Source organism: Leptosomus discolor, chromosome 1 (assembly GCF_034619465.1).
Source record: "Leptosomus discolor isolate bLepDis1 chromosome 1, bLepDis1.hap2, whole genome shotgun sequence".
NCBI lineage: Eukaryota > Metazoa > Chordata > Aves > Leptosomiformes > Leptosomidae > Leptosomus > Leptosomus discolor.
In genome coordinates this window covers 39795318-39815975 of record NC_141391.1, presented here as the reverse complement: position 1 = coordinate 39815975, position 20658 = coordinate 39795318, and positions in this window count along the sequence as shown.

The window sequence follows — 20658 nt, the reverse complement described above, 5'->3', positions numbered from 1 at the left end:
CTTCCTCATGGAGGTGGTTGTGATATGATGGGTAGGCCTTTCTGACCTTGGCAACACCTATTATAATTTCTGAGTTGTATTGTAGATGAAGAACACAAAAGAAAAAAAAAAAAACAGTCAAGGTCACATTTAAAAAATCAGAAAATTAATAGTCTTTAAAAAACATGACAAGAGGTTAAAAAGAAAAATAATTTGTAGAATGAGGAATATTTAAAAAAAAATGTTTGTGAACTTTTATTTTTAATGTAATGGATAACTAATATTTTTTATCTTTTTCTACCCAGAGAGACAAATTGAATATTTAAAAGTAAAAAATGTTTTGAAGTAAAAAGCTTTCCAGCCAAAATATCATTGTGAAGATAAGACAAGGATTCCGTATTTAACTGAGGGATAATATATAATTTGGTACAGTATTAAAAGTGATACATGATTGGAGCATAAGACAAGATGTCAGTGGAATGCAGTGGCCATATCTAAAAAGTCTTTTCCGGTTGCGTAAGTATTCATCTTTGACTGTACACATTTCCTTAACAAATATTATTTAATTAAAAATAGTGTTAAAAAGTAATGCCAGGAGAAAAGCTCATAATATGTTTTACACTCTTATCTGCTCATTTAACTGTTCACTGCAGTTAATGACTATATTTCTCCTTTTTTCACTAGTACAGAATCAAACCACTAATTTATGTTAAGGTTAGTAGATTTTTTTCTGTTGGATGAGTATTTACAAAAATTGCCTGAGATGAGCCTCTCTAAATCTTCTCATAGATATCTTTCTTTTGGGTAAGATTTCAAAGAAAAAAACCTGTCATTATTCAAACAGGCATTTTAAAGGTATTTTCAGATTATTTTTGGAACATTGTATATATTAAATTCTTCTTATACTCTTTTTTTTCTTAAATTGTACTTTTATAAACCTTTGGTTAGCAGTATTTCTCATCAGCAATGTTCTGCTTTGTAACCAGTATTTACACACACACACAAAAAAAGAAAAATACATTACAGAGGTATCAATTCTTTTAATTTTAGTTACTTAAAATTTAGAGAGCAGTTTTAACTCCAGGTTGTAAACAGCAAAATTTAGCTGTATTTAGAAGAGAATCTTAGAATCATAGATTCATTTAGGTTGGAAAAGACCATTAAGATCAAGTTGAAATGTAAACCTACTGCTAAGGCCACCACTAAAGCATGTCCATAAGCACCACATCCACACATCTTTTAAAATACCTCCAGGGATGATGACTCAACCAGTCTCCCTGGGCAGCCTGTTCCAATGCTTCACAACCCTTTCATTGAAGAAATTTTTCCTAATATCCAATCTAAACCTCCCCTGGAACAACTTCAGGCCACTTCCTCTTGTCCTATTTCTAGTTGCTTGGGAGAAGAAACCAACACCCACCTCACTACAACCTCCTTTCAGGTAGTGGTAGAGAGCAATAAGGTCTTCCCTCAGCCTCCTCTTCTCCAGACTAAACAACTCCAGTTCCCTTAGCTACTCCTTAGAAGACCTTTGCTCTAAACTCTTCACCAGCTTCATTGTCCTTCTTTGGACATGCTCCAGTACCTCAATGTCCTTCTTGTAGTGAGGGCCCCAAAACTGAACACAATATTCGAGGTGCAGCCTCACCAGTGCTGAGTACAGGGGGACAATCACTTCCCTACTCCTGTTGGCCACACTATTTCTGATACAGGCCAGGATGCTGTTGGCCTTCTTGGCCACCTGGGCACACTGCCGGCTCATGTTCAGCTGGTTGTCAACCAACACCCTCAGGTGCTTTTCTGCTGGGCGGCTTCCAGCCACTCATTCCCAAGCCTGTAGCGCTGCATGGGGTTGTGACTCAGGTGCATGACCTGGCACCTGGCCTTGTTAAACCTCATACAATTGACCTCGGCCCATTGATCCAGCCTGTCTAGGTCTTTCTGCAGAGCCATCCTACACTTGAGCGGATCAACACTGCTGCCCAGCTTGGTGTCATCTGCAAACTTACTGAGGGTGCACTCAATTCCCTCATCCAGATCATTGATAAATATATTCAAAAGCACTGGTCCCAATACTGTGCCCTGGGAAACACCACTTGTGACCAGACACCAACCAGATTTTATAATATTATATTCTATTATATTCTATTTATTCTATTTATTATATTTATTATATTTGGAAGGGACATATGACAATCATGTAGTCCAATTGTCTGACTAATTTGGGGTTGAGTGAAAGTTAAAGCATGTTATTCAGGGCGTTGTCCAAATGCCTCTTGAACACTGACAGGCTTTGGGGCACTGGCCACCTCTCTAGGAATTCTGTTCCAGTGGTAAAAAAATGCTTCCTAGCGTCCCGTCTAAACCCCCCCGACATAACTTTGAACCATTCTCTTCCATCCTTTCACTGGATGCCAGGGAGAAGATCTCAGCACCTCCCTCTCCACTTCTCCTCTTCAGGAAGCTGTGGAGAGCAATGAGGTCACCCCTCAGCCTCCTTTTCTGCAAACTAGACAAACTCAAAATCCTTAGTTGCTCCTCACAGTATATGCCTTCCAGCCCTTTCACCAGCTTTGTTGCCCTCTTCTGGACTCATTCCAGTACCTTCACATCCTTCTTAAATTGTGGGGCCCAGAACTGCACACAACACTCAAGGTGAGTCTGCATCAATGCTGAGTACAGCGGGATAATCACCTCTTTCGACCAGCTGGTTATGTTTGATGCACCACAGGATGCAGTTTTCCTTCTTGGCTACCAGAGCACACTGCTGACTCCTATTGAGCCTGCTGTTGACCAGAACCCGCAGATCCCTTTCTGCTGTCCAGCCACTCCTCTCCCATTTTGTACTTGTGTCTAGCACCTACACAGGAAATAAGTGTTTAAGCTCCCATGATAGTCAACACAGGAAGTAAAGCTTGATTCATTTTCCCTCACATAGGTGCTGAAGTTATTTTAGATACTGTAGGGTGTTCTGCCTCGTCTCACCTGCCTTCTGCGGAAGGGCTTGAATCTGATGGAGACGGCAGGTCACACTGTCTGCCTTGTTTAGATGTCTTGGATACCTTCAGCATCTGAAATGGCAGGTGTGGATATACCCATGTGTGGGTAACTGAATTCAGCCTAATGAAATCTAGAGAGCTCTTCAGCCCATTCTGAAGTAGATAACATTTGCTTGGTTGAATAGCCATATGGGTTACATCGACCTTACCTCATCAATTATGGTAGAAGATTAAACGTATGACTTACATGTAAACTCCATAATTAGGCATCTACATGTATACAATGTAAATTGTTAAACTCTATCACACCTACTGTCTGGTTTAAGCTGGTTGTACAGGCTACTTCTGTAAACAGCTGTAGTCAAAGCAGACACCAGTAACACGTATAAATTATAAGTGCACTAAAGTGACTTATCTAGCTATAGCATATGTTTTGTAACACTGTAATGGCATAGCCAGGTTCAATTTTAGAAAACTGTGCAAACAATGTGATCATCAGTGAAGAAAAGATAGATGTAGATGCACATAGAGAGCATCCAAGTACAAGAAACTGCCAGAAAAATAGTAGGAAAACCACAAAGGACTGGAAACAGGTAGGACATCTTCCTGAATACACGGGACAGGTGACTGACAGAAGAGAAGGGAAGGGAAGCTTAAAGGGAAAAGGGAAAAGGGAAAAGGGAAAAGGGAAAAGGGAAGGGCAGGTAGCAGAAAAGACTTCCCATTTTTGGGAAAGGGTGAAACAGCATAAAAACATAATGTGAGGGCAAGTGAGAAAAATTGAAAATGAAGTCTGCACTTCAGTTATAACTTCCTTGTTGATAAGCTTTCAAGCCTGATCATCTTGACCTTGAGGATAACAGCTAAGAAGTACAGCTGTCAGTGCTAATTGTATGGCATCACCTCTGTGGCAAACTATACTCAGAAATTATACTCACATAGTTTAGAACATAATTGTTAAAAAGTTAGACTTTTGTATATATAGCAATGATATTTAATAATTTTCAAGAACTGACCATTTGTAAAAAATGTTTTGCTAATTAAAGTATTTAGTAAACTTTAGTTTTAAAGTTTAAAACTGATGAAGTTTGTCAGTGTTCTAAACACTCCATCTCAGCAATATCTAATTCCCTGATACAAGTATACATATATTCATTTGCAACAAAGGAAAGGAAGATAAACATCTCAGATTTCCAGATATTCACTTCAGTATAGGATCCTCTGTCCTGTTTCCGCATCCTTAACTTTTTCCTTGACTATGCAATCATGATTATTTGCTTAAAGTCCATGTCCAAATTTTAGACAAATAAAAGTGAGATAAATCCCATCTAAAGTCAGATTTCTGGAGAAAGACAAGGAAGGTGATCAGAATAAAGAAAAGTTGTAGAGAAATAGTGTTAGACAAGAAATAAGGAATGCATATAAAAGACTGCACAGAGAGACAAGGAAAAGAAAACGAAAAAAAAAAAAAAAAAGGAAAGAAGAGCTAAGACACCATCTGTTCTTGATCCAGCTGAAATTGAACAAACTCAGGAAGGAAAAAACGGAATACAGGCAAAAGGAATAATATGAACTATGTTAATATTTCACAGCTAATTGATTGTAAATTGATGGCCTATCTCTCCCATCTTCCATTAGATGTTGTAATTTGTAGATCAGATGCCCTTAATAATATCCTGTAACTATACTTTTCTGGAAATTCAAGATTGGTAAGAACACAACCTTGGAGAACCTGTATCTGGGTAAGCGAGACAAGTGCTTTTCTCCTGAGTTACTGGGTTTAGTTCTGAGAAGAATAAATAGACACTACATTTTTCAAGGCCTGATCACTGATGTGCTAAGAAATCACTGGGTTTTTTAAACGAACAAGAAATTTAAAAGAAAATTAACATAATTTTAACTCTATGATGGTATTTTTATACAGAATTAATAAAGAAAAAGAAAAATCTACTCGTGGCCTTTATATTTGAACAGTTATATCTTTGTCCTCCATTATATTAATGTTTCTTATTACTATATTATATTACTATATTTTTTCTATTTAAAGTAATAAAACCTGTATGAAACAGCTTCATAAATACATTTCAAATAGAATACAGCAATTAGCCTTTAGTTCAAAAAGAAAAAATAGACCAAAAACTTTGTGTACTAGATTTATCTTTGACTGGTATTAAAATATGAACAGATAGACCATATGAAAGATAGCATACTCTGCCATTGTTTGAAAGGCATAAAACACTTCTGTAGAAGTTTATTATCAGGGAATTAGTAGGATTTACAGAAAAGATCTTTTCTGATGCCTCTTCTGATGCTAATTTGCAGTTGTGTGCATTATTACTGCTGTGGCTAACAGGATTAAACACTGTATAATTATAAGACTTTCAGAATTCTTTTTTTTTCATCCTTTTATTTTAACACTGAAAGTTCATATTTTTTTTTTTTTTTCCTCAGGACTTTGTTATTACCAATGAACAATGAACCAAAAACTTACATTAGCTCATTATAAAACAATATACAATATGCTATACACTAGTCTCTGCTATCCTGGATAGCAATGGATATCAGCAGCCATACCTTCATACTTTGAAATACTGATAAATGTATTTCCTAATAAAAATCATTCTGCAAATAGCTTAGTGCGATATGTACCATGATTGTTATGAAAATCAAATCAGTAATATTAACATTTCCTAAATGCCATATAACTTATTTTTCAAGATTTTCAGACCTAGGTTCATTTCACCATCTTTGTCACAATCTTATTTAGAATACGTATAAATGACTATACATATAAGTTATCCTAACAGTACTGAGGGCCCAGAGTTTATACCTTTGTATTGGTTTTTTTACTAAATAAAATCATGATTTATATGCAGGCTGTAATCTCCAAGTTTCATTAGGAAGTTAAAGAAGTAGCCTCTCTGAATATTGTGAAAGCTCCTACCAAGAAAATCCAAACTTTAAATTACAGAGGTAAGAATCAATACTAATAACATGAGTATATAAAATATTTTCATAAAGAAAATAAATAACTCTGACAATATAGATAAAACAGTGACTTTTTACTGTTAATGAATGGAAGTATGGGAAAGTAATTTAAGTTTTACATTAAGGCTTATGCTAATTGTCTTACATCACCAACTGCTAAAAGTCAATGTATATTTTACCATGTATTTTCAGATGATTTTACTTAAAAATACATATTAGCCATCATATACAGTAGATGGGCATAAACTGTGTAGACACAATATTGTCGTGTAAGAAATCTCAGAAATTACTATTGAAACATGATAAATTTTGTCATTACTTTCTGTTGAAAAGAGAAAGCTCAGAATAGAAGATCTACAAAATTAAGTCAGTGGGGACTTCCCCATGAATTTCAGATGGAACTAAAAAGACATTTCAAAGTAGGCACATAGATTACCTGGACCACCAGATGACCACTAAGCTACATCAGAAACATCAGGGCATTACAAGTTATAAAAAGGAGTTACTAGCTAACCAGAATCAAGGATCAAGCATAAGTTGCCAAGTAAAATTCCTCTCAGGATCCATAGAAAATGTTCTTTTCTTCTGTAAATTCTGCCGATAACCTGTTTTCTTCATGCTTCCCAAAGGAAGCTTCCTTCTTGGTATAAAATTCCTGTTCTTTCTATTATTCCCTGTCCATCCTATCCTGAAATGTTCTTCAAAAGGCATGAGCCAAATATTTCCCAGGGCCTCCATCTTCCATGGTGGTTCACACTGTGTACACCACCAAAGACAAGCTCCCAGAGTAGTCTTGTCTGGTACATAGGCATTTCCATTAAAATAAAGATAACACAGAGTAACAATAAGTCATAATAGATCTGTCAAATCAGTGATGTTTTTGTTCTTATTCCATTGTTTCTATGTGTTATGGAAGAGATGTGATTGTATCAGAGTTTATTAATACATAATTCAGTTCTTAGATTTCAAAACACAGTTATAGATAGCATCCATGACATTCTGCTGAAATGGAGTTATAAATTTATATCATTATTTAAAGCTCATGGAGAGGTTTGATAAAAGAAAATTTCTTAACCTGATTAATGAATTAATCTGCATTTAAACACATTTATGCTGTAAGAAGTTAGATAAAACATTTGTTCGCACATTTCTAACCAGCTTTATTGTTTCCTATGCTGGTACTGCCTGTGTTTTATAACTAGCATTATTGTAAAACAGAAGATATATGTACTTAAAATACAAAAATATTACTTGTTACTTATTTTTAGAACGCATCATTCAGAAGCTATTTAATGATGCAAATTATTGTAGCAAAACATCACGAGGCCGTAAAGATTTATAAGCTGTTAAATGATCTTCAGGGCAGAAGCAAATAAAATGTAACACCTGGCATAGACAGTATGTTTAACGATAATACAAATCCTTTATGGTACATTAACACCTTCAGAAATGAATAATGTCCTAAAATCAATTTCACAAAAAGTTACAGATGAGGGTCAACACATAATGTAATTGCGCTGAACAAAATCAGCAAATAGAATTTATCTAACTCCTTTATGCAAGCTCCTTTACCATTAATATTTCCTAATAAACAGAATTTAAGGTGTGTTTGTGATGGATGATATTTATTTCCTTGAGGATCTGAACTATTCTACTATTTATCAGAATTAGAGTTATTATGCATCCTATTCCTCATTATGTGCCTAATTAATTTGCTGTATTAAAAATTCATCTTACTTTGTTCAGATCAGGCAAGCCAAAACCTTTTAATTTCATTGTGCTCAAAAGATTAATTTTCTCTGCTACTGTAAGGACTGATAATTTATTCATATTACCCGAATCAATCAGAAAATCACTTTTTTCCCCACACACATTTATTGCAAAGCTAAAGGGATTCTCTAAGCATTTGTTTTCCTATAAATTTAAAATATTTAATTGGCAGTAATGGTGCTAGATTGAATTAAATAATGTGAACTTTTGCAACACATATAAGGATATGTAATTTCTTCCTAGTGAAAATAAGGCAGCAAATGGTTCTGCTGAACACCATACTTTAGTGAAACTCATTAAAAATATTTTTTTCTAGTTTGAAAGATAGCTAAGGACTTAGGAAAACTGATCATGTATTTTGCATTTTGCATAATTAATTCCATTACTTAGTTTTGAGTGTGTATCAAGAAATCAGAACAATTAAAATTTCTATGGAAGCACAGTGGAGTCAAGAATTTTAAAAACAAACAAACTAATAATGAAATAAATAAATAAATAAATAAATATTGGATGGAAAGGTTACACATTCTCTGCATTCAAAAGTCTAAATAATTTTGATAAAAGATTATTTTTGATGAAGACAAATATTCAGTTCAGTTTTGTTCTTTGAAAAAGTTATATTATAAATGTGACTGTGCTTATGTGAAATACATATATAACAATATATGTTATTTTATTTTCTACTGGAGATTTTTTAATCTGTTAGAACATACTGTGGTTGTACAAATTTTCTGATTTTTGAACTTTTTGTCATTAATCAGATTTCACTAAGATTTTTATTTCTGACTTCTTTTCTTGAAATTATTAAAGTGTGAATATTTGATCAAGATTGTACACAATGTTAAAACTCCAGGTTCTAATACGGCATGAAAAATATCAGTTATTTCCCACCTTTTATCCCACTGTAGGAAATAGTTTATTTCACATGAAAAATGTATTAATGAACAAAAGCTATATAACTTTCTTCAGATATGGACATATATTAAGTCAATGTTCACAATTTTCACTAAGAAATATGATGGCTAAGAAGTTCTGTTTATCACTGCTCAGAATGAGATTTATCTTGCCAAACATTAACTGTCTTTAAATTTGGCATGTAATCTAAGATAAATTATGGTGATTAATTTCATTTCGGAGTCAATGAAAAGAGACTGAAGACATATGAGACATATGACCATAAGACAGATAGACAGAATATATATTTTCAGGTGTTCTCTTTCCAGAGATCACAGGACATAGGTGATTTGATAAGGAGACTTAAATTGCAGGAGGATGAAGAGAAGCAAGATGAATCCTCTCCTTGACAAATGAAGGGAAAAGAGAAAATCATTCACCTAAAAGCATATCTGCACTGCAATATAGGTCTAAAAAGAAAGGATCCACTTGTGACACTAATGAAGTCTTAGAAATTCCTGTCGTTCTCAAGAAATGTCTGGTGAAAGATCAGGGAATATAGTATTCATGCAAGTCCAGGAACTTGCCGTTAACTTCACTATTTCTGCAGGATAAAGTGCCACTTACAGATTTGTCTATGACCTTATAGATCTTAATTTTTATGAAAGAACTATTATGTTTCCAATGTGCATTAAAACTTATAACAAAACTTTGGGGTTTTTTTTGTGAATTAACCCTCATTACGATAGTCATAAACATAGATCTTAACCTGAATGGGACAAGACTTTTGGTCAACTTTATCAACATATTTCTATAATAATTTCAAAGTATTACAAAAGATTAAGTCCTTCATTCTGAAGCTGAGTCTTGTTTGGCTTACTGTAACGGATTTGCATGGCAAGGTTTTGGTAGCAAGGGGCTTTACAGGGGTGGCTTCTCTGAAAGGCTGCTAGAAGTTTCCCCTATGTCTGATACAGCCAATGCCAGATGGCTCCAAGACGGACCCACTGCTGGCCAAGGCCGAGCCAATCAGCAATGGTGGTAGCGCCTCTGTGATAACATATTTAAGAAGGGGGGCGGGGGGGGAACCAGCACAACTGCAGCCAGAGAAAGGAGTGGGAAAATGTGAGAGAAACAACGCTGCAGACACCAAGGTGAGTGAAAAAGGAGGAGGAAGAAGTGCTCCAGGCACTGGAGCAGCAATACCCCTGCAACCTGTGATGAAGACCATGGTGAGGCAGGCTGTCCCCCTGCAGCCCATGGAAGTTAATGGTGGAGCAGACATCTGCCTATGCCCTGTGGAGGAACCCATGCTAGAGCAAGTGGATGCCTGAAGGAGACTGTGACCCCGCGGGAGGCCTGCGCTGGAGCAGGTCCCTGGCAGGATCTGTGGACCTGTGGAGAGAGGAGCCCACACTGAAGCAGGTTTGCTGGCAGGACTTGTGACCCCATGTGGGGACCCATGCTGGAGCAGTCTGTTTCTGAAGGACAAGTGGCAACGGGTGCAAGCTGGAGCACAGAAGGTTCCACGTTAAAATAAGCAAAAACTTTTTCACTGTGAGGGTAACAGAGCACTGGAAGAAGCTGCCCAGAGAGGCTGTGGAGTCTCCTTCTCTGGAGACATTCAAAATCCACCTGGATGTGTTCCTGTGTGACCTACTCTAGGTGGTCCTGCTCTGGCAGGAGTGTTGGAATACATGATCTTTTGACGTCCCTTCCAACCCCTAACATTCTGTGATTCTGTGTTTTGCCTGTGACGATAAATGCTGAGTGATCTCCCTGTCCTTATCTCAACTTATGAGCCTTTCATTATATTTTCTCTTACCTGTCCAGCTGAGGAGGGAGAGTGACAGAGCAGCATTGGTGGGCACCTGACATCCAGCCAGAGTCAACCCACCACGCATATAAACATATTTATTTTTTAATATTCTTCAGATCTGTTACCCATAAAAGAAAGTGGAAAAACAAGAAATAAATATTTCTTTTGATACTAAATTTTTACTCCATTTTCAAAGATCTGAAAAACACTTTATTTTTCCTGTTCAAATTATGGGGAAGTACATGTTCCATTAAGGTACACTTTTTGTCTAAATTTTTTTATTAATATTTGACTTTTTATCTAAAAAGACAATCTTAATTTTATGTAAACTTATTTATAAAAAAATTATCAAAAGCTGCTCGATAAGGATCTAATCCCATTGAACACTTATTTATACAGTGGTCAGTAAAAAAACAAACAAAATTTGCGGAGAGGAAGGGTGACGCTCCAGCAAAGTGGTTGAAACGCTGATCCAAGAAGAGTGACTCCCAGACCCTAGTACAACACATGCAAGGGCTGTTTCATGTAAAACGATTACACAAACAGGTGTGGAAAGAAAATTCAGTCTCTTTGTTCTGACATTTTGGATGAGTATTCTTACCTTTAAGCGACAGCTAGCCTTAAACTACTCTCCCCAAAAGTAAGAAATGTGAAAAAATTAGCCTAAGAAATAGTAGTCTCTAAGATACTGGATAGCAAAGAGAAAGGAACAGCAGTTCCTCCACCTCAAAGCTCACATCTTAAAAGTAAGGCATTTTCTTTTAAGGCAGACCACTGTCTTTTATAGGCAATAGGATCCTGAAGAGCTGTATAAATTATTCTTTAAGAATAGGAGATTCACAGGATTGTGCTTCTCAAGATACATCTATCCCAGTAAACTAAAAAGGCAAGTCATAGTCTTGAATTCTGGCACATGCTTCTCTTTGCTGTTTGACGGCCTGTGTGTTCCTCAACACGTTTTGTCCCACACAGGTTATCACAATCCCAGAAGAGGTTAAGACATGGTTTGGGGGATAACAAACTCACTGTAAACAGCCTGGTCAAGGCCACCCTGCTCTGAGATGAAAGAAAATGTATCCATACAGATGTGAATCACTATTTTACACACCTGTGGGGATAGAGAATGAGTCCTGGTCTCTTTTACAACACACAAACATAGTCTAACAGAAGAAGACCTAGCCTTTGTATCCCATGCTAGGGATAGGCATAAATATTTGCTGCTGTGTAAAAACACATCTTTAAATGTGTACAAAACTTTAAGGTCGAAAGTTAATTGATTGCACAGTCAAACATCCCCATGATTATGCAACACCAAACATGAATTTTTAAGAATCTAATTTCATATTCAGGTCTTGTAATAATAACCAGCTTCAACTTGTTTTGCCCATGCACTGTCTGAAGTCTGGGATTTATGTATCAGTTATTAGACATTTCCCCATCAACATAGCAGATGTTAAGAAAGAGACATTGCAACACTTGCCTAAAAGCATCAATCATCTGGCAGCATGGGGAAACCAGGCACAGTTAGGTAGCAGTAAAAGTTATGTAACATGTAGAGATAAGGAGACCACGCTACGCTACCTCCTCAGTCCTATATGCTGTTACAGAATGTGTGTTTAAAGGGCCCAGTTCTGTTAAATATAAGCATATGTTGACATACGTTACTGTAATGAAATTGGCATAAATTAATTTTTAGATTTGAAAAGTTTGCTATACAGACATATCTAGGAGACTCTGCTAAAATACTCCATGTAAAACATAAATTTGAAATCTGGTAGGAAAACACAGCCTTCAAAGTTCTTACATAAATTGCCATACAGTATCAATTCTCTGTTCAATCAGGCACGATTTTTCAACATATTACTCCGCAGTTTTTAATTCCTGCCAAAACAAACCACACAAACCTTCAGAAATCCTTGATGATTTTTTCTTGTCTAAAGCTGCATATGCCTCGTGCAGCCCTCTGCTCTGTTACATAAACAATTCCTAGAAATAGCATGGGCTGGTTGCATATGTGATTTTTTAATGTACAAACCACATTTTAATTGTTTAGCTGGCTTAATGGTACTAATATACTTAAATGATAACAATGGATTGTAGTTATTTAGTGGTGTGTATACAGGAACACTATGATGTAATGATACAAAATTAAGAGGGTTTGGGTTTTTTATTTTTTACCTTTGATAGCAGCTCTTAACTATTGTGTATGGAAGGTATGTTCTATGGTTGTAAGCCCTCTGATGCAAGCTTCTTTTGAATTGTTCAATTTCACCCCCACATAATAAGATAATTAAATCTATTTTCTCAACGTATTGGGCACATTTTGAAATGTTTTATAATGTAGCATTGCAGCATATGCATGCATGATTGACTATTAGTAAACTGATATCACAAATATATATACATTTTATATACATAGCAAGACTATGTGCATGTATTCAAAACTGCAAAACTGATAGTCTTCTGTCAACAGCTAACTGACAATGAAGCATAGAAAAAAAAGTTGGCTTGACTGACACTTTGACTAGAAGTTTCCTTAGTTTCTTCAAGATGTGCTTCTGCATATAACAGTTTTTCTGAACTGGTAAGAGCTCAGCAGTTCTGCAAGTAAGCTGGTGTGGTTGAGGTCTACAAAACTTGTAATAGTATGAGTGACTTTTGTAAACAACTATTGTAAGTATATATATGTGTGTGTAAATATATAAAGAAGAGTTGTTCTATTCTAATTATTAAATAATTCACCAGTTAGAAGATTCATTAAAATGGTGGAAATAATGGTTTCTGTGTTTTTTTTCTGTTTGAAGAGATTCTGCAGTTCCCATGAAAATACACGATATAATAAGATACTTAAGTTAACTATCAGTTCTTCTACTGCAGCTACTGCACAAGGCCGAACAAAATAAAGAATTCATAAAGAAAGGACAAAGCAAGAAGAAACGTAAGGATTAGAACAGTTAACATGAATGCGGAAGAAAACACCCAGGCTTTACAGGCAAATTCTACTGGTTAAAACACAGAAGATGCCCCGTGAGTTGGCACTAGATTTAGGCTTCTCCCCAGCTTTGTAAAGTCTATAACTACTAAAGCTACAAAACTGTGCTCCCTTTTATGTTTTCCTTGTATGACCCAATGATTCTTGAATTATGTTCTGCAAAGTGGAACCATCCTAATAGACTTAGTAGCTTACACAATGATTGGGGCACTTACGTGGAAAATTGAAATATGGTTTTTAAACTGCCTACACACAGAAAGTGACTAGACCTCTATCTCCCTCTTCCTAAGTAATTTTTCTTTAACATACAGGCACTTGTTGAAAAAGAAGGAAGATTCAGGACTGGTATGAAAAAACAAGCAAACAAACAAACATGAGCTTTACTCAATTATTTGGAAGAATGAATGTGGATACCTGACCTTACCTGAGGACTCCAGACTGCGAAAGAACCTTTTTCTATCTATCTCCTGGGTAAGACATTCAAAGGGAAGACTTAAACTTTGTATCTTTGCCTAACATACTGTGAGGGTTAAATCTAAGCGTATTTTTGCTCAGTGTTTTGAAAGATTTGGCCCATAGTCAGTATCTTTATTGTTCCTCTTTTGACACACATTCACTATTAATGGGTATTTGATATGATAGAGCTGTATTTTAAGTTATAGTCCACACCAGAGTGAGTGAAGTGGGATTGTATCTGTTGTGTGTCAAGAGGCCTTGTCAGTATACACATTTATCAGGTATAGTGATAAAGATGTAACTTACAATTTTGCAGCAGCAGTAAAATCCCCTAGATAATGACAAAATCTATTGACATGGATGCTGAGTGAGGTGGTTGCATCTAAGAAAGTCATAGCTTTATGAAGAGAGTGATATAAAAATATGCACATCACAGTGCTTGCATCTCTGCGAGCAATTTTTTGACACTGCCATCAGAGCATGTGGTATAGAAAAATATACCACATACCCTTTTTTATAAGATCATAAAATTAAAAGCTATTTGTACTGATCATTTATGATTACATGTTATCTTACCTTCCATGGAAAACACAGAACAAAACATGATTGTTTTTAAACCACTATACAGAAACCAGAACTAAAGGTAAAACTTTTAATGTTTTTGAAAATGTAAGTACATTTTTACGTGGAGTCATTATACATTTTAAAACAGTGAATTAATTGCACGTAACCACCACAAATGATAAAACCCCAAACCACTCAGGTATAAAAATATTCAGCTTTGTATGAAAATAGAAACTTCAGTGTTTCACAAAAATTAAATTGGCAATTTTCCGTATCTGAGCCAGTGCATGGGACAAATTCTAGAAACATAAATTATAACATTTACATAAGAGAGTCCAAACACTCATTAATTCTATAAAATATGATGTCTAATGTGTCATGATTTTTGTATTCCTCTGAATAAACATGCCAAGGCTACCTTACGTGACAAAAAGAGTAATTTGTACTATCTCATAAAATGGCAATATTTTCCCAGTTTAAGTCCAAAGAAAGTTTATTTTGTTGGTGGTTCATTTTTTACATGAACAATATATGCTCATTTGAGCCCTTTTATATGATATTTACAGGAAGTTAAGACTTGCAATAACGAGGCTGGGTCTTTTTTTTCTGTAAAAGCTGCAAACTGCAGTGCTCAATTTCCCTGTCTGAAAACCATTTAGGTTTTGATGACAACCCACAAAAGACAAATTTTTTAATGACAAAAAGTAGGATTTCAATTTCTATGATTTGGTTGAAAGAATTTTCTAGCTAAAATAATAAAGCTCACAAGTTTTTCCCTGTGAAATTTCACCTTTTACCATTTTTGTTAAGTTATAAGATTGTTTTCTTAATGGCAATATGACGTACTGCCAAGGTTGATCTAGAATTTAGAAACCTTTCGCAAGTTCCTGATGAAGCTTCTACTGTGTGGTTAAAAGAGGGGGCACTGTAGTACAGGTAGCTTTGGGGAAGGATTTTCATGGATGCCTTTTGTCAGTTGAGATCCCATCAAAACACCTTCTGCTGATTTCTTTGAGGGACAGTTAAACTGACAGCTTAAGCAACTGCAAATACATTTTGTTGTTATTATTATTAGGACAGAAATTCTACACATTATTCTATTTAATATCTTCTTTAGAAAATCAATCTGGATCATTTCAAGTGAAATTACTTTCCACTGAGTAGCCATAGATTTACGGGAAGATGACAGGTATTGCAATATTAAGATAAGACATGCTTTGGCCAAAAGGATATCAAGTTGAGCCTGTTCATCAAAGTAAATGAATGGCTTGTTGACAAAATATCACTGCAGAATCTGAGAAGCTGACAGTCAGAATATTAGAGCAGGACTGTAGAAACTGAACCAGGCATATGAAATATCCATGGCTGTTGTTCATGGATGTTTCGATTGCTTTCATGTCTCCTATTTCTAATATTTTTTCTAAATAATTTTTATTGAACAAGTTTGATCTTTGGATTTTTCTGCGGGGGGAGGGGATCTCTGCAAGAAAGAAAATACTCCTCTACATTTTACTTTGTAAGTGTATGGGAAACTAATCTATTTAATTATGCTGGCTGACAGTTGTTCACATTCTTTGAAACAATGAAGTGTCATGCTAACAGTGTGTCATTTTGAAGAATCAAACTGAGAAGTTTTGTTAATAACCTGGATGTGACCAGAGACAATCTCACATTACAGATAATTTCGAAGACTTTTGTTTTATTTCTGATCAAAAACATACTCCTAAGATTCATAAAATAAATTCTTGCAGAAAAACCATGAAAATCTTCCCTGCAACTGAAAAATAATTTTAATTGCTTGCTTCTGGAGTGGAAGTTAAACAGCTCTGAGCTTTTCAAATGGAAGTAGATGGCTTTCTGTGAGGGACTGCATTGAGTATCAAATGATTATTTGTGCTAGGTTTTTTCTGCTAGTTTACTACCATGAAAAGTGAAAGCAACTTTAAAAATGTGTGTTATGTTTGCACTGGAAGGAGAAATGCAAAGGAGAAAGATGAATATGTTCATATTTTGGGTACAAAGATCAAGGGTAAAAGTGTAGTGCAATGAGGCAAGTAGACTGGGAACCTTGTTCAGAAGTTTCTGTATTCAGAAGTCACACATAATAGACAGAAAGCTAATGGAAATAATGTCACAGGGAAAATGGAACAGGCAAGCAATAAGCAACAAGCCCTAACAAGTGTAAAATGATGAAAAGTGTACTGTATTGAGGACATGACTTCCTGTTTTATAAAACCTATTTTCTCAGGTGTAGTAATGATAAAAAATATCAAGCAAAAATTAGAAGGATCCAAAACCAGTGCAGAGTGAATTTACTGAAAGCATGAGGAAAAAGATGAAGCAAAAATGAAGTTTCTACTGCACAGTGCAGAAAGGACACAAAAGATCTATGGATTTGCTACAAAAAAAAACTTCCTGAAGGGAGGGAAGATAAAAGAGGATAAAAGTGTGCAGGCATATTGCAGAGCATAAGAGATTGCCTTGTATGATGGACAGTTCTAAAAACTACTTTTGTGGCTACTGAGCAGGACTGAATGCAGAAGTGAAGAACTGTCTGATGTGAGCTTGGAGAGATGCTGAAAGGGAGAAAAAAAAGTGTTCATTTTCTTCAGTGCTGAAAATAATCAAACCCATTACATGGTAAAATTAAAACAAAGCATATGTAGCCTGGACTTTAAAAAAGAAAACAACAGAGAAGAAAACAAAATGAAGTGTGACCATAAAGCACACTGTTCCCCACAATGAATTCTTTAAATATCCTTTGGTAAGCAAATTCCATGAAATAAGGTCTCATGCTTTGAAAGAATTATGCATGTGTTATTGTGGGGCAGTTTATGTTTCCATTAGCAAATTCCTCTTCCTCTGGAGAATGAAAAGAATCTTTACTTACCAATACTTACACTTCAGTACGTGATTTGTTACTTGTTTTGCCTAAACTTAGTGATGCCACTGAGTTTTCTGGCCAGTAAATCGTGCTCTGTCACAGAGAATGACTGCTTAGCCAGAAAAAGAACTAGAAGCATATATTAATAACTATTGCATATTAAAAATATTTACCCTTATACATTCCATTGTTGACTCCCTACAAGTAGGGTGCAAAAATTTCCAAAGAAGGATATTTTATGAATCACAGTGGCATCTTAAATACTCTGCAGAAAGAAAAAAATGAAAAAAAATTGTTTTCTGTTGGGGACATTTTTTTGTTATTTTTTATTAATTTTTAGAAGTTAGAAAAAAAAAAATCTTCATTGTGAAATAAGTATTTTCCAGTTCCTGTTCCAAAAAGAATAATCCTTACTTTAATCTTTCTTCTTTAGAAACCTCAAGGACTTTTCAGACACCTGAGAAACCAAATTTATACCTAATTAGGTTATTAAACAACCACATTAATCTTGCTGCTGCTATAAAAAATGGTCAAGCTGCTACAGGTGTCAGATACTGCAATGATACCACACTTGCATCTTAAACAAAAAAAAATAAAAAATACACCCCACAATAAAGTATTTAATTCAGCCTTGAAATACTATGCGTGATATGTTGCGGGCTCCATGCAAAGCATTTTCATTACGACAGTCTTTTCAGTTTCTGGGCATTGAAAAGATGATAGACACACTATCATGGAAAAGAACAAAGACCTTGTGCAAAGTCACCTACAGTATAAAAAGGCTGTCTACAGAAATGCAAAGGACTAAATTTGGCATCTTTAAAGCTATTTTTATTTAAATTATTTTTAAAGGAAAATTGTGACATTAAAAATATTACACATAATTTCTAAACAATTATGTTAGTGGTATGATCATCTGGTCAGCCTTGCGTTAATTTCTCAAAGAAGAAAGCAATGATACAATGATAGGTGAGTTTATACAGGAGGAGCATTTAGAATTTTTTCAAAATTAAGCCATATACATTTTTTTGTCATAGGCAAAGGTGAGATGAGGGACAGTGGGACACAGTGTCCCTTCAAGTATCTATCACAATATTCAAGACAGGGGTGTTAACTTCCCACTCTTCTTCTTACTCAGTACAGAAAAAAACATTCTTCCCTTGCACTTATCTTCAGCAGGAAGGTTCCTGTGTTGTCAGCAAGATAAGGAAGAGCATTGGCAGTGAATGAGATACCAATACTGAGGCCCACCGTCATGGTCCCTACTGTGAAAGCAGAGTCAGCATAACATTTTGAATCACTTCAGTGTACTGATTCAACATTTCTGAGAAAAGTAATTTAAAAGAATAAATTTAGCATAACATCATGTTTGAGTCTAAAATAAGGGACATCTTTCAGAATGAGGCACATTTGACAGGTAGGTTTTAAATGAACAGACTTATGTACTTGCCCACAATCCCTGGTATAAAAATAAATGAATAATGCACACTCGTCATGGCTTTACTTAAGTAGCAGTAGTTTAAAGAAAATTGCTGTGTGAAGCAAGCAGCTTCTATGGAGTGTCTTCTTGATAGTTGAATTTAAGCTATTTGTTGCACAAATTAAAAACATGATATGAAGCACAGAGAACAGCACCAAAACATTGGCTTGTCTGAATGACTTGTCTAAATGAAAAAAAGGGTCTTGTTAATCTACAGATATTGTATATACTTACACAGATATTAGAGTGAAGTCTTGCCCAAGCTGTGACTTGGTTTAGCCTCTCTACGGAAGTCCACAGAAGATTTTGAATGAGTGGGAGATTTTGCCTGCTACACAGCATATCCAGTCAGGTTTAATTCAAAAAATTTATTTCAGCTGAAGAACAGAACACTTGTGTTTTGAACATTCTGCCCATCTTACTGAAAGGTGAAGAACATCACAAGAAGAAAATGTGCACTGTAAGACAAAGACTCACTATTATAAATTTAAAAAAAAAAAAAAAAAGCCCTAAAAGGCAAAGTAAAAGTTTATACACTGCTACTTCACCTCTTTTGCATCATATACTGGAGAAAAAAAGGTCACATTACGAAGGTATATCGTTTGCAACTGAGAGTTCAAAAACCAAGCTTCAATAGAAGCTTCATGTTTATTCTTCCATGGCTTCAGATTTTCCTTTTTACAGCAAATGATCAACTTTGAAGATATTTTGAATGTAAGAATTATGGACATCAGTATCTCAATCTATGCTGCTAGTCTGCTTTCAGATACTTAGTTATACTCTAACTCACTAAACTTTTTAGAAAATTAATATAACTGGTAAGTCAATGAACACAGATAATTGGGATGCAATTGATTTCTCTTTTACAAAACATTGAAATCAAACAGGTTTTGTTCCAAACTAACCTGCAGCTCTTAAAATTCCCTTTTTTTTCTTGTGCTGATACCCATAGAGGCAGTTTTAGCGGTTCATTACAAAGGACACAATTTAAGTAAGTAATTCTGTCAGCAGAGAACAAGGCAATGAGACATCCAACCTAACTCGTATGAGATAGTATGTGGGCGTTTCTCATCTACATCCTCACAAGCATATTACATCTCACTGTGATATTCTTCAATGAAAAATATTCAGACCATAGCCAAAGTTTCCATCCTTATACTTTACCAGCCCACGTGCAGCTATGTCATTATCTTCTCCCTCAACAAAACTGCAAACCTATCCTCAACAGTACTGAAATAACATGATACGGAGTAGATGTAGTCACAGATGTCTTGGAATAACATACTTTTTGGAGTCTGTTCTTGAAACAGTAACCACCAATAAAGCTGAAGTAGTGCGCTAATATCTTCTTGATAAAAATATGAGACATAATTTAACAATTTTCCCCAACTCTAATCTAATGCAGACTGCAGGTTTGCTTAGGCCAGACAGGAAAAGTTCACGCTTACTTTACAATTTGCATTGATAACTAAGAACATGTGTGTAGACAAGATATTTCAACACTGCTTCCTTTGTTTCTCTAAGGTAATCACAATAAATTTTTAGAAAGAATCAGTAGATGAACACACAAGACAACTGTATGTTTAATAGCCAGCTTATCTTTTATTGAAAACCTCGTACTTACAAACAAGGAAGGACTTGTTCGTGATGTGAAGGTCAAAGTTGTCCTTGGTTTCAGCAACCATGAGTTCTGGATCCTGTGAGGGCAAAGCAGGACAAACAGCAAGATCATAACCCTGGACTTCAGAAAAGCAGACTCCCTTTTCAGGAATCTTCCTGAAAGAGTGCCATGAGATAAGGCCCTGGAAGAGAGAGGGGCCTAAGAAAGCCCAT